This window comes from Pteronotus mesoamericanus, unplaced genomic scaffold (genome assembly GCF_021234165.1).
Source record: "Pteronotus mesoamericanus isolate MK-2021 breed Mesoamerican mustached bat unplaced genomic scaffold, CSHL_Meso_final contig_73, whole genome shotgun sequence".
In the NCBI taxonomy this organism is placed as follows: domain Eukaryota; kingdom Metazoa; phylum Chordata; class Mammalia; order Chiroptera; family Mormoopidae; genus Pteronotus; species Pteronotus mesoamericanus.
Genome location: NW_026555245.1, coordinates 10,842,950 through 10,856,422, shown reverse-complemented (window position 1 = coordinate 10,856,422; position 13,473 = coordinate 10,842,950). Strand labels below are relative to the sequence as shown.

The following is a 13,473-nucleotide window of genomic DNA, read 5'->3' as shown; positions in this document are numbered from 1 at the left end:
CATTGAATAAAGGTCAGCTCAATAATAGCAGAATTGTAAAGAACTCAAGGTATAAATTTAATAACATATTTCCCTTGATGTTATCCAAAGGCTCTTATTTTCTTCATAAGTCTCACCATAACCTCTAGTTGTACTATCTGTTTCATTTGTCAGTATATTATTTACGTGCTCCAACTCAAATGTAAACTCTGTGAAGGCCAGACCATGTGTTTTCTCATTCTCTGATGCAGATTCAGCATTTAAAAAGCATTTAATCAATATTGGTTAGAAAATTAAAAACAAACTAATAAAACACAAGTGGATAAATGAAGTGTTTTGACAGTTAACAGATGTAGAGAAACTGTAATATAACTTCTATTCCTCAAACTATTATGGGATAAAAAATCATTATGTAATAGATCTCATCCTGTCAGAAAGACTTGCAGATAACTGGAACAAATATACATTAATAACTAGAGCTTATGCATAAGATTGAAAATTCTCCAGCCGTTCATGTGAATGATGAAGCCATTTTAAACTTCCACGTCAGTCAAGCTTGCAAGTCTCCAGCCCCAGTGAACATCTGTCTGCAGCTGCATGGAGGCCCAGGGAGAACCTTGCAGCTGAGCCTTGTCAACCCCTAGAACTGTGAGCTGTGATAATTATTGTTTTCAGACATTAAGTTTTGTGGTTTGTACAATAGAGGAAAAAGTTTACAATATATACTACATTTATTGATACGAATGAATTTTCTTTTTTTCTAAGCAGCACACTTTTTTTTTTTTTGGTGCCACTATAAATCCTAGGTCTATTTTTTTGATTATGTAAAAAACAGAAAGACTAGAATTTACCTGAAGAATTCATGTTAGTGGGAAAAAGAAAAGATTTGTGGGAGTCAAAGTGGGCTAGCGTGTTGACAGGAAAACAAAATTGAATTCAGATTTTGTTGGCAGCTACTTATGACCCACATGGAGTTTTGGCCAGCCTGTCTCTTCTGATATAATTGTTTAATTTTAAGAAAAAGAATTTTGGCACACTGATAATGTTACTTTTCAGAGTCTCTGTACCACAATTATTATTGGCTTCTTGTAGTGATAATAGTTTTCGAGGTAATAACTTACTAGAGGGCATTGCAAAAACCCGTCAGAGCCTTCAGAATACTCAGGAAGTTGAGTCAGTTATCTCCTAGATCTAAGAAACAAAAATTTGAAAAGACTGTTTCAAATTTCACACTCCATTGATTTTATATGTAATTTCAGCAGACTAACAATTTTTGGGGGCCTTTTAAGAGTATCTATTTTAATGTGTGTGTTTTTTTAAGACAAAAATAGGGGAAACTACTGTTAATGTTTAAGACCATATTTCTGTTCCTCTCTATGTTAAATTTAAACAAATGAAGCTTGGTTCTATTAGGATAGTTCAAGGGGTTCTTGTTCTGGAAGGACATGAGCTCTCTAGTAGTTTTGAACAGTACTCGAATATGCATGTTTCACTGTCATGTGAATTTGATTCTCTCTTCCATCCCTCAACATTTTTTGGTGATTTGATCTCAACTGAAAATATTTGGGGGGAGTATGTAATCTATGAGAGTTTGCGGGTTTGACAAATGGAGGTTAAAGTGGCTTTTACTGTTCAAAATTTCTGTAGAGTTACAGAAAGAGGAAAAAGCCTTCAATAATAATTTAAGAAAAACCAAAATGTAATAGGGCTTGGAAGGTAAACCTAGGTATATTATTTGTCTATTTGTTTGCTTATGTGTCCATCATCCTTTGTCCATCTATCTATCCCACCATCCTCCCTGTCTGTCCATCCATTTATCTATTTAAGAGATGATTATGTTGCTGAAACCTGATTGCAGAATTATTGAGGGTTAGGGAGGATCTTCTGTAAGTATATTCCTGTTCTTCATTATATCTTCAACTGAAAATGAATTTTTTTACCTGAAAAATAGCTACTTCTGCCATTATGTTTTATAAGAATATTGCCATTCTTATTAGTTATGTAAGTGAAGAAACATGATGCGTTAATTAAGATTGTATTAATATATTTTCCATTAATATTCAAGTTTTTCCTCCCTGATATTAAGTGTCTCCAACATTACAAAAAATGTCTATCATTTTTCTCCTCAAATTTCTTCTGTGGCTTTGAAAAAGTAAAAGTACCAATGCAATTTAGTCCCAAAGCTAATTCGTTATGTTTATCCAAATTATTATTCATCCTAATCATTTGAAAGAAAGGGAAATTTCCTCCAATCCATCAGCTCTCCTCCCTGAGACCTTGGTGGAAAAACAGGAGAGAGGAGTCCCTGAGCCAGACTCATGCACAGAGTAGACAAAGTGGGTGAAGAAGTCTATGCAAGTAGAATTTTGTAAACAACGTAAACAAAGAAATCACATTTTGGAAAAGAACTAGGTTTGCTTCTTGCTGATGTTCACATAATTACTGAATAATGCAGCTCAATTGCTTACCAAATTTATTTTCATGAGCTCCAATGTTAAATAATGCAGCTCAGTTGCTTCTAAAATTCATTTTCATGAGCTCAATGTAGGAATTGTTTCTTGGCTTTATGGGCACTTAAGGAAGACATTTTAATTGAGATCATTCCTAAGCAAAAAACAACTTACTAATTTACTAATTGAATAGTTTGGGCTGAGAGTAGTATATTACTATTATTTGTTTCTTTACTCACAGTCAACCAGGAAGAAAATCATCTGGTAAAACCAAGTTTCCCAACCCATGAAAGTATTTACTGCTTGAACTAGAAGACAATATTGAAACTGAGCCATGACCAAAATCAGAAGAGATGAGAAGTGTTCACTTTTGTCATGCCGTGTTGTCCCAAAGGAGACAGACCTGCGCCCCTGAGCTGCACTCCAGCCAGGAGAAATTCCCCACCACACCTGTTGGGATAATAGCTGTCACTATGTTGCATCTCTTCTGACCTCTCCTGCCATCATTAGGATAGTAAGCACCCCCAAATGAATACTGTCTTCTGTTCTCATATTATTCCTTGTGTAACCTTCAGTCCCTGCACATTCTCTGTTTTATTTCTTGAATTATTTTGTTGGCAAAGTTGAATAAGCAGGTGCTCTATTCTGAGCAAAAGTGCAGAAGGCAGATTTCCAGATATGATTTGAACATTTTCTATTACCTGCATTGCATGTCTTAACTATGTAAATTATCTCTTTCTGCATTTTATCTCAGAATTTACTTCCTGGCTTTCCTCATAAACAAATATCAATTTATAAATTACTGAGCATTTTTACTATGAACTCTATAGAGGTTATAAAGATACATAATGGAGACTCCATTACCACAAGTTGTTTGTAATTTCATTGGGAAATAAAACCCATATATAATCAGAGATTGCTGATAAGAATGCTGCATGGGGTGAGCAGAAAAACTGGGCTTCTCATAAGGGGAAGGATTGAATGAAGCCACAGGGATCTTAGAATTTGCTTTAGAATCATACATTTGATACATTTAGATGTCCTTACTGCCCTTCCTCCCTAATTATACAGCTAGCACGTCTCTTCTAAATAAGCTGCTTCAACTTGACACACCAATTATCTTCTACTTTTTGGGCTTGCCTCACTTCCCTCAGACTGATAATCTTTTCTCTTCGTTAGCTTTTGCTATGTAGCAAACCACCCCCAAGAATTTGTGGCTTAAAACAATAGCTATTTATTAGATTTATGACTCTGCATATCCACAGTCTGGGCTAAGCTCAGCTAACAGTTCCCTGGTTTCATGTGAACTCACTAATGCATCTGTCAGCCATTCTGGGTTAGCTTGGGGCTAGCCAGTAGAGCGTGGTTTCAGCTGGGACAGGTCCTATCTGTTTCATGCGGTCTGTCATCTTCTAGCAGGGCTACCTTGGCTTGTTCACAGGGCAACCAGTAAGGTGTACAAAAGAAAGGGTGTAGAAGGATGAAACGGGACCATTGTCACTTCTGCTACATTATTTTGGCCAAAGCTGGTCAACCCAACCCAGAATCAAAGGGTGAAGAAATAACCTCATTTCTTGATAGGAGTAATTGCAAATACCATAGGTTCAGGGATCAGTGGAGAATTGTGCCTGGTTTTTTTATGAGCCTCATTTCATAGTGACCCTTAATTTTTCTAAGATCATCAAAATTACACACTAAGTCCTGTCCTTAGGAATTTTTTAACTTTGAGTCAACACATGGCACCGGGCAATGTAGGTTCATTGCTACATTTTAGAACAGCTTGGAGACCAAAGTATTAGCACGTCATAGGCATCAGAAAGGTTTGAGATGGGAAATAGCATGATGCTAAAATTTGAGGAAGAATTTAGTTGTAGATCTGTGCAGAAAGGAGGTTTAGAGCCACACATTTGATTGCTACTGGCAACTCCTATTTGGATGTTACTTCAACTTCCATATTTCTAAAACTGAGCCCAATATATTCATTCTACAGTCAAGTTTTTTCTTCTTCCTGTGTTTCTCTTCTCAGTAGGTGATTCTACCATTTGCTCTGTAGTCCAAGACAGATATTTGATCTTTCTTGACATATGTCCCCTTACCATATTCATTCATTGTTATTAACAAATATAAAGAATGCCTACCATGCATCAAGTACTGTTGTTTCTACTGTTCCTACTGGACCATTGTCATTTCTTGATGCTAGACCTGTTTCCAATTAATCGGTTTCCATGCTTTTCTGCATGTTCTACAGGACCCAGCATGACTTTACCACTCCGTCTATTTATTCAATTGGTGTATAATTATGGAACTTCTGCTATGTGTTAGACACTGTGGATGCAGCAATAAATCAAAGTGACTGCCTGCATGGAGTTTACAATCCAGTGTGAGAGACATATAATGAAGAATAGAGTATGACCCAGAATGCTATTTAAAATAAATTGATTAGGGAAAGCCTCTTTTGGGAGGTGAAATTTAAGCATAAGAGAAAGAGCCATGTGGATATCTGAGAAAGGACATTCTAGGGTGAGGGAATAGCAAGTATCAAGGCCTTGAGATAAGAATGGTGTTGGAGGGAAAAGGAATTAAGTAAGTAAGGGACAGAGAGAGTAGGTCAAGAGGCCAGGAAGACAACTTCCCATTCAGGTCATGAAGCTCTTTATAGGCCATTGAACAGACCCGGGATATTACTGAAAGTGTGAGGTAATGCCAGTGGAGCTTGGGAATTATTGGGAATACTTAGAATAAATCTGACATAGTTTATTTACAATGATCACTTTGCTGACGTACAGAGAAGAGACAATAGAGAACCAAGAGGATAGTGGCTTGAATCAGGGTGTAGCCAGCCATGAAGAACATGTGAAGAGGTGAGAGGTTCAAGAGCTAATTTTGAAGGATCTTCTCATGGATGTTTATGGAGAAGGAGGGGAGCCATAGATGCCGTATCTTGGTGTAGGGACAACAGAGATCCCTGTTGCAACTACGACATGTGCAACTTTGTGTAGGAATCAGAGGGGGGAGATCAAGTTGTTTTTCCTGTGTAATTAAAGTTTGACGCAGATTTTAGACACCCAAATCATGTCACTCACTATCTTAAAACCCTTAGACAGTTTTACGCTGAATTATGACAAAGCTCAAATTTTAAAAAATGGCTTATAAGAACATTTATAGTCCTGCCTGTGGTTACTTCTCTAATCTCATTTTCATTTTTCTCATCTCCCACCATTTCTCTCATCTTGTATCAGACAGCTACACCAAGTTTCTTTTTGTTCCTTTGGTACTCCAATCCCTCTTTAATTATTCTATATCCTTTTAAAAGTAAGCACATCCTGTTCACCCTCTGTTTGCCCTTTGGCTAGTCAGTTCATATTGCGGGGCTAAATTTGAACGTTGTTTTCTCTAGAAGTGCTGTCAGCCTTCCCGTGCTTTCCCCTGACTGGGTTCCATGTTTCCACAGCCCCTGAGAACCCCTGTTGTAGTACTTACCATGTGTTTTTGTAAAATCCTTGCTTGTCACACAGAATTGACTTTAAGGACTTGAGCATAGGGAGAGCATCAGGGCCACTGTAGTGACCAGAATGTAGTAAGTATTTGGTAAAACATTTTCTGAATGAGAGAGGGATAGATAGGAGGCATATTTTGGGTTAGAAAGGTTAAATGTAGTGCATCAAAGTCAGTGGCTTGAACCTCAGGATGCTTTCAAAATTGAAGGAACATGGTGGTTTCACATCCAGATTTTCAAGACCTGACTCAGTTTTTGGACCCAAGGTATTTGAGGGATGTGTGAGCCCTGGCAGGCGCGATGGCTGCCCATGCAAGGCTCGGTCTCAGTGTCTTTGAAATGTCCAGTAAGTTTCAGAGACCCTGGTTAACCTTTAGCAGCAAAGCTAAGTAAGACAGTTGAAACCAGTTCTCTAAACACTAAGATGAGACATGTAGAAATTCTTTAAAAGCAGACAAGATTTTTTTTGCTCATTGATTTTTACTGTATTAAATATTTTTTGGACTGAAAGTCTCTAATTCAAGATGTGTCTGTTTGGAAAGATGATTCAAAGAGGATCACACAATTTACAGATAAGAGAAATGTTGTTTACTTAACTAAATCCATAGAGGGTCGAGTTATTTGCCTGCTTCGCCTCAGTTCCTTTTTTAAAAGACTTTTTAGAGCAATTTTATCTGCATAGCAAAGTTGAGAGGAAGGTACAGAGATTTCCCGTCTCCCTCCAGTCCTCATCCATGCATGGCCACCTCCATTATTAGTATTCTCACTGGAGTGGTATGATTATTACGGTTGGTATGATTATGACAGTTGGTAAACCTATATTGATAGTCATACACCCAGAGTCCGTAGTGTACCTTTTGGTTCACACTTGGTGTTGTCCATTTATATGGGTTTGGCCAAATGTATAGTGACATGGATCTATCATTATAGTATCATACAGAGTGTTTTCTGTGCCCTAAACTCCTCTGTGCTCAGCCTGTTCATCACCCCTTGACGATCCCCAGTCCCTGGCAACCACAGAACTTTTCATTGTCTCCATAGTTTTGTCTTTTCCAGAATGTCATGTAGTTGGATCATACAGTATTTAGCCTTTTGAGATTGGCTTCTTTCACTTAGTCATATGCATTTAAGTTTCCTTTATGTTTTTTCATGACTTCATAGATCATTTCTTTCTAGTGCTGACTGATACTTCATTGTCTGAATGTACCACCGTTGATCCAGTCACTTACTACTGAAAGACATCTTGATTGCTTCCAAGTTTGGGCAATTATGAATAAAGCAGATACTTATCCATGTGTAGGTTTTTGTGTGGGCATAAGTTTGCCATTCATTTGGGTGAATGCTAGGTACTGTTATTGCTTGATTGCATGAGATAAGAGTATGTTTGCTTTTGTAAGAAATGGCCATACTCTCCTCCAAAGTGGCTGTACCATTCTGAGTTCCCACCAGCAATGAATGAGAGTCCCTGTTGCTCTGAATCCTTGCCAGCATTTGCTGTTGTCACTGTTCTGGATTTTGGCCATTCTAATGGGCATGTAGTGGTATCCCTTTGCTGTTTGAATTTGCATTTTCCTGATGACATATGATGTGGCGCATCTTTTCATATGCTTATTTGCCCTCTGTATATTTTCTCTGGTGAGGTATCTATTGAGGTCTTTGGCCAGTTTTTTAATCAGGTTTGTTTTCTTAGTGAGTTTATTAAGAGTTCTTTGTATATTTTGGATAATGGTCCTTTATGAGATGTGTCTTTTGCAAATATTTTTCTCCCAGTCCGTGTCTTGTTTTCTTATTCTCTTGACACTGTCTTTCACAGAGCACAAGTTTTTAATTTTAATGAAGTCCAGCTTTTCAGTTCTTTCTTTCACAGAGTGATTTTTGTGTTGAATCTAAAAAGCCATCACCATATCCAGGGTCATCTAGGTTTTATCCTATGTTATCTTTCAAGAATTTTAGTTTTGCATTTTATGTTTGGGTCTGTGATCCATTTTGAGTTAAATTTTGTGAAAGGAATAAGGCCTGTGTCTTGATGTATTTCCTCCCTCCTTTCCTCCCTCCCTCTCTCCCTCCTTTCCTTCCTTCCTTCCTTCCTTCCTTCCTTCCTTCCTTCCTTCCTTCCTTCCTTCCTTCCTTCCTGAGAACATCTAGTTGTTACACCACCACTTGTTGAAAAGATTGCGTTTGGTTCATTGATTGCCTTTCATTACACTGCCTCAATTTCTTGACCCTCAGTTTTGAGTAGAACATTAGGAAGTGGATTTAGTCTGACTTTTATCTACTTAGGCATATCTTGTATACCACAGCCTTTCTTTTTCTAACATCTGCTATTTTCTGATGTTTCTTTGTTATTACATGAGACTTCCTTAAACTTTTGTTAACTGAGAAATCATACTCTGTCAAAATTATAGTAGATGTGAACCATGGTTCTAGCAGAGTCAGGATGCTAGGTATAGATGTGTGGAGTAAAGCACGATGATTCATAGGATGCCATTTAACCAATGTACCAGAAAATAGTTGGATACTGTTCTCTCCTCTTATGTCCCAATCCTGTCTCCAGCACCTCGCCCACATATAAAAGATTGTGTCACATCAGCTACTTTTACAGACGATCAATTGCCCTTTCACATGTGCCAGACAATAAAGAAACCATCATCTCTTTATTTTGTAATAATCTATATCTCCTTTTTTTTTTTTTAACACCAGGGTCACCTTCTCTAAACTATTAGGAATGTGATGTCGCCCATGAATGTACTGTTATCAACAACAATATGATCATAATAACAGCAGTCATTTCTCATATACTTTATCTTTAATCTTTGTAGCAAGTCTCTTCATGCAAACTTTATAGATCAGGATTTCAGAATTTAGGTAACTTGACAAAATCATACAGCTGGAAAGTAGCAGAGGTGGGATTTAAACATCCCTCTGCCCAATTCCCATAGCTAGTGTCCTTTGCTGCTAATGCTGATAGTTTGATATTCGTGAGACATACTGGGCTATCTTGAAATTCCTGGAAAACCCACAAATTGAATAGTATCCTTGAATAATTGGACATTGGGTCCATTTTGGCCATGGGCATCTAATTTTTGCATGTGTATGATAACAAAGGATAAGAAGTCCATCAAATTGTCCCATAAATATTATAGTGAATGCCTGAGAACTCCCTACCTTAATTTAGATTTTCAAAAATCTGTGCTACCATCTTCAGTTTTGGAGTTACAGAATCTATTTTGTATCCCACAGAGTGCCCCTCAGCTTCTGGTTGCACAAAAGCTCTTAAGTCCAATTTCTTTACAGGCCTTGAAACAGAAAAGTTAAAGATCTTCTCCAAATAAAAGCAAGAGGTAGTAAAACTATTGTCTGAAACTGTGAAGGGGAGAACTAAGCCCAGATACTTCCCAGAAGCTCCAAAGTACTGAGGAGCAGATGTCAGACCCATTGGAAGGAATGACTTCATCAGAAATGGAGCAAGACTAACAATGGAGTGAGCTGTTCCCAGTGGTATGCTGGATCTGCCTTCTAACAGCTCATGAAAGCTTATTGTTACACAGTCAAGAATTTTGTGAGCGTGGTTGTTTAAAATTGGCCATGATATGAGTATTTACACCATGAAAATGAGCAAACACTATAAATAAGGGACATTTTCTCTTTTTTGAAGAACTGGTTTACCAACACATCGTTGGCTATTTAGTAAAGACGTGGACTCCCTGTCACTGAAACTATTCAAATAGAAACTTGGTGATTTTCTAAAAGTTGAGTTGCAATAAATGGAATAAGGAAACACTAGAAGGTCTCCAAAGCCTTATCCAGGAGTATTTTCACTTGATCGCCTGAATGCACAGGCCATTGGAATTTCTCTTATCTGAATTTTTTTTCCTGATGCTGTATTGTCCAACATCCACTCCTTATCCACTCCTCATCTGAATTTGCATGTATTTTGCCCTCCTCTAAGCCTTTTTTTGTTTCAACTTTTAACAGATAAGTTTTCATAGCTCTGTGGTCTGGTGTTTGACTGTTGACCAGCTGTTTGAATTCTGAAAGGTTCCCTAGGCCGAGTCAGTCTCATCTTTTTCTGTTAAATATTCAGGGTACCATTAGTTAATGACATTATGTAAATAGCAGGTATACAACCTTGTAATAGGACAGCTGTATACTCTTCCTGTGCCCACCACCTGCAAAAAGCAACAAATGAAAAAACAAAACTGACAAAGAAAAAAAAATCTTATTTTCTTTATCTCTTAAAAAGATGATAAAAGTACCTCTGTCAAAGGGTTGTTCTAAGTCTTAAATAAAGCTAGTCTGTGTAAAGCTACTAGTACAGTGCTTGGCCAGGAGAAGGATCTAGTAGATGTCAGTTATATTTTCACTTTAGGGAGTATCAGTTTTATTTTTTTGCTATTTCTTAGAACTCTTGGACTCAAAATTTTAGAAAGAATTTCAAGTATTTATACACTTTACTAGGTTGACTGGCTTGTTTCTGAAACTGTCTATAAAACGGATTTTTTATGTATTTAATTCTGCTTTCTTATGAACATTGTATAGTCAGTGATGCAGCCTTAGGAGCCACTGCATTAATGACAATGAACAACAGATGTTGTCAGTGTACAAGCAGGCTATTGGCAGCATATAAATTGCTCAGAACTAGGAGAAGCTTAAAAAGAATGACACTGAAGCCGCCCACCTCCCCAGGTTGGAAGAAAGTGATAGTAAAAATATAACAAAGGTGTTTATTTGGGGTATAAACTGTTCCTTTGTTGTGCAAACGCTGTGATACGTTGATGGAGACACAAGAGAAGCAGACACACCCAGAGTGGTTTATAAGCAGAATAACTCATAACGCTGGTATGGAAAAAGCCCTTTCTACAACTCACAGAACAATTTCTCCAAAACTTAATTCCTAAAAAGAATAAAGCTTTTATGGATGAGAACATAGGAGATCTAAGTGGTATCCATTATTTCTGCAGATATTTTCCATTTTTGTTGTTTCTCAGTAGTCATCTGTGCAGACACCATCATTGAAATACGGTACATTATTTATCTTGCATATACTGTGTACATATGTGTTTTTCATCAGTTTCAATAATGTTGGACATTTCTGACTGTGAATACCAGTCTATGGACTACATACTATGTGATAACACACTTCTGGAAACTAGTCTTTAGTCCCAGCTCTGGTGGAGATTTTCTCAAAAATGTTGACTGTATATGTTTCTTTTGCCTCTGGGTGATGCTATTTTACAGATTCTTGTCAAGTGACTAGAGCCCAGTTTAAAGACTGTTTCAATCAGACAGTTAAAGAAATGATTAATTCACTCTCCTCTTTGGTCAGTATTGACTGGCATCAATATTTTCCATAGTCTTTGCTCTTTAGGTACATTGAGTATATGAAACAACTATATTAAAAATAAGTTTGGAAGCTTAGACCACTTGAAATATATGTATAAAATCTAAGATTCATATTCAGGACTTGTGGTTCTGATTTAAGGGTCCTCTGACCTTATTAGTCTTTTGCAAGAAACACCTCAGGCTCTGAGTATTTTTTTCCTTTGACCTTTTCGCTACTCACCATAATAGATTTTCCAAGTGAAAATATCGATTGGATATTTCCCCTTCTTCCCCTTCCACCAATACCATACCATGTTGGTGGATGAAAAGAGGCAGGCGGGGCTGGGGGGAAGGATGGGACATAAATATTTAATGATAAAGTCAGATTCACCAGAAGCAGACTTGGAAGAAAGAAACCTAATTGCTCCACTTTTAACACACGTGTTTTCCATAGACTGCTGGTTTTCTTCAGTTTTCATAATTACAATTTCAGGCCGCATCCCTCCACTCCAGGACGGTTATCCCATTTGTGGGTTACCCATTTCCTGTGCGTTTCCTTCCTCTGGCCCACCTCTTGAGACCACATTAACATTACTGCACATCAGAAATGATACCACAGGTGGCCAGAGCAAGTTTGGAAAAAGAAAATGAAATGGAAACCTGTCAAGATTGCTTTGTGTTAAAGCATTTGGTGAGGAGAGGCCCAAGCTCACTCTCAGCCAGAGGGAGACTTCTGAAAAACAGAGGCATTTTGGAAATTTATGCTATTTCTTTCATGATCATCTCTGTTAACCAAGCATTAGCTGGCTAGATCTCTCTGATGAGGTCAGAGTGCTAAGCGTAATGGCAGTTGTGAATTTGGAAATAAGGTTAAGGATATGCCCACATTTCTGGCGTGCCAATATTTACTGAAATCCTAGTTAGACTTAGTTTAATGCATAGTTTCGTAAGGGCTTACAATCAAGACAAAATCCACACACCAGATTCAACAGTCAACAACAATTCAGTAGAATTCAGTGTGTAGGGGTTGTATGTGTAGAACAGGGGGTATATGTGTGTGCCTGTCCGTAAGTTCAGGAAAGGGATGAAACATGAATAGGTTGAAGAACCGGAGACAGCTGTATGCGCTACCTGAGCTACCAAAGACTGGGGAGAGGTGGGAAAGGTGGAATTTGGGTCAGTGCAGTAGAGAGAGAGAGAGAGAGAGAGAGAGAGAGAGAGAGAGAGAGAGAGAGAGTGTGTGTGTGTGTGTGTGTGTGTGTGTGTGTGTGTGTGTGTGTGTTTGCAGGGCCTCAAATGTCAGAGAAAAATCAATTAAGTGGGGGGAACAAAAGCAAATGTTTATAAAATATATAAGCCCCTATTTTCTAGATATTATCTGTGATGGAAAATGGGTTCTCCCTTTGTTAGAATGAATCCTTGAAACTATTCAAGTGTGTTTATAATATTCAACAAAGGGCAGTCTCATTTGGGGAGCACATTAATAAATTCTTGTTGGGGAGTATTAGAGGTATCTGTTGCTAGTTAGCATTTGATTTTGACTGATGAAGTTTGGAAAGAGATGAGCTTCCATTTAGGTTGTACCACGGATGAAAGCCAAGTTGTGGCTACAAAGCCCTGGATGCTCTAATCTCACTTTGTGTTCTGATTTGCCACCTCACATGCCATTCTCTCCCTTGTTCACTAAGCTTCAGCAATATCTTTCTCTTTCTACAGTGTGCTAACTTGTTCCCCACCTTTTAGTCCTTGCATTTGCTGTGTCCTCTACCAAGACACTGGTCTCCAGGCCCTTGGGCAGACTAGCTCCTTCTCATCAGTCATGCCTCAGCTCACATTCCACTGTCTCAGAGACTGGAGTCTTTTGCTGACCATCCCACCTAAGGTGGTAAACTCAGACCCCTCAGCGGTCACCATCGTATCACTCTGTTTAATTCCTTTAAAGTATAAGGAGTGTTCTGAATGGTCTTGTTAGTTTATCTGTATCACCCCTTTAGCGGGATCAGTAGGACAGGGATCTCATCTGCCTTGTTCCCTGCCAGAGCCAGCATGTAGGAGGTACTCGGTAAAGTATGTGTTTGGTGAATCGTTGGCAGTTGGGTCTCCAGTATGCTTAAGCACATACAAAGCTTGTGTTCCAATGTACCAAATTGTCACAGAACAGGAAGAGAATAGTGACTGGTGAAAGACCAGGGGTGGCTTGTGTCGTTATGGCATTATGTTACAGTT

At 38.1% G+C, this 13,473-nt stretch overlaps 1 protein-coding gene across 1 annotated transcript in view; it reads left to right on the top strand.

Annotated features, from left to right (window-relative positions):
• Window positions 1-13,473, top strand: part of PCSK5 (proprotein convertase subtilisin/kexin type 5) — a 413,154-nt gene that overhangs the window by 108,548 nt on the left and 291,133 nt on the right. The window lies entirely within an intron of this gene.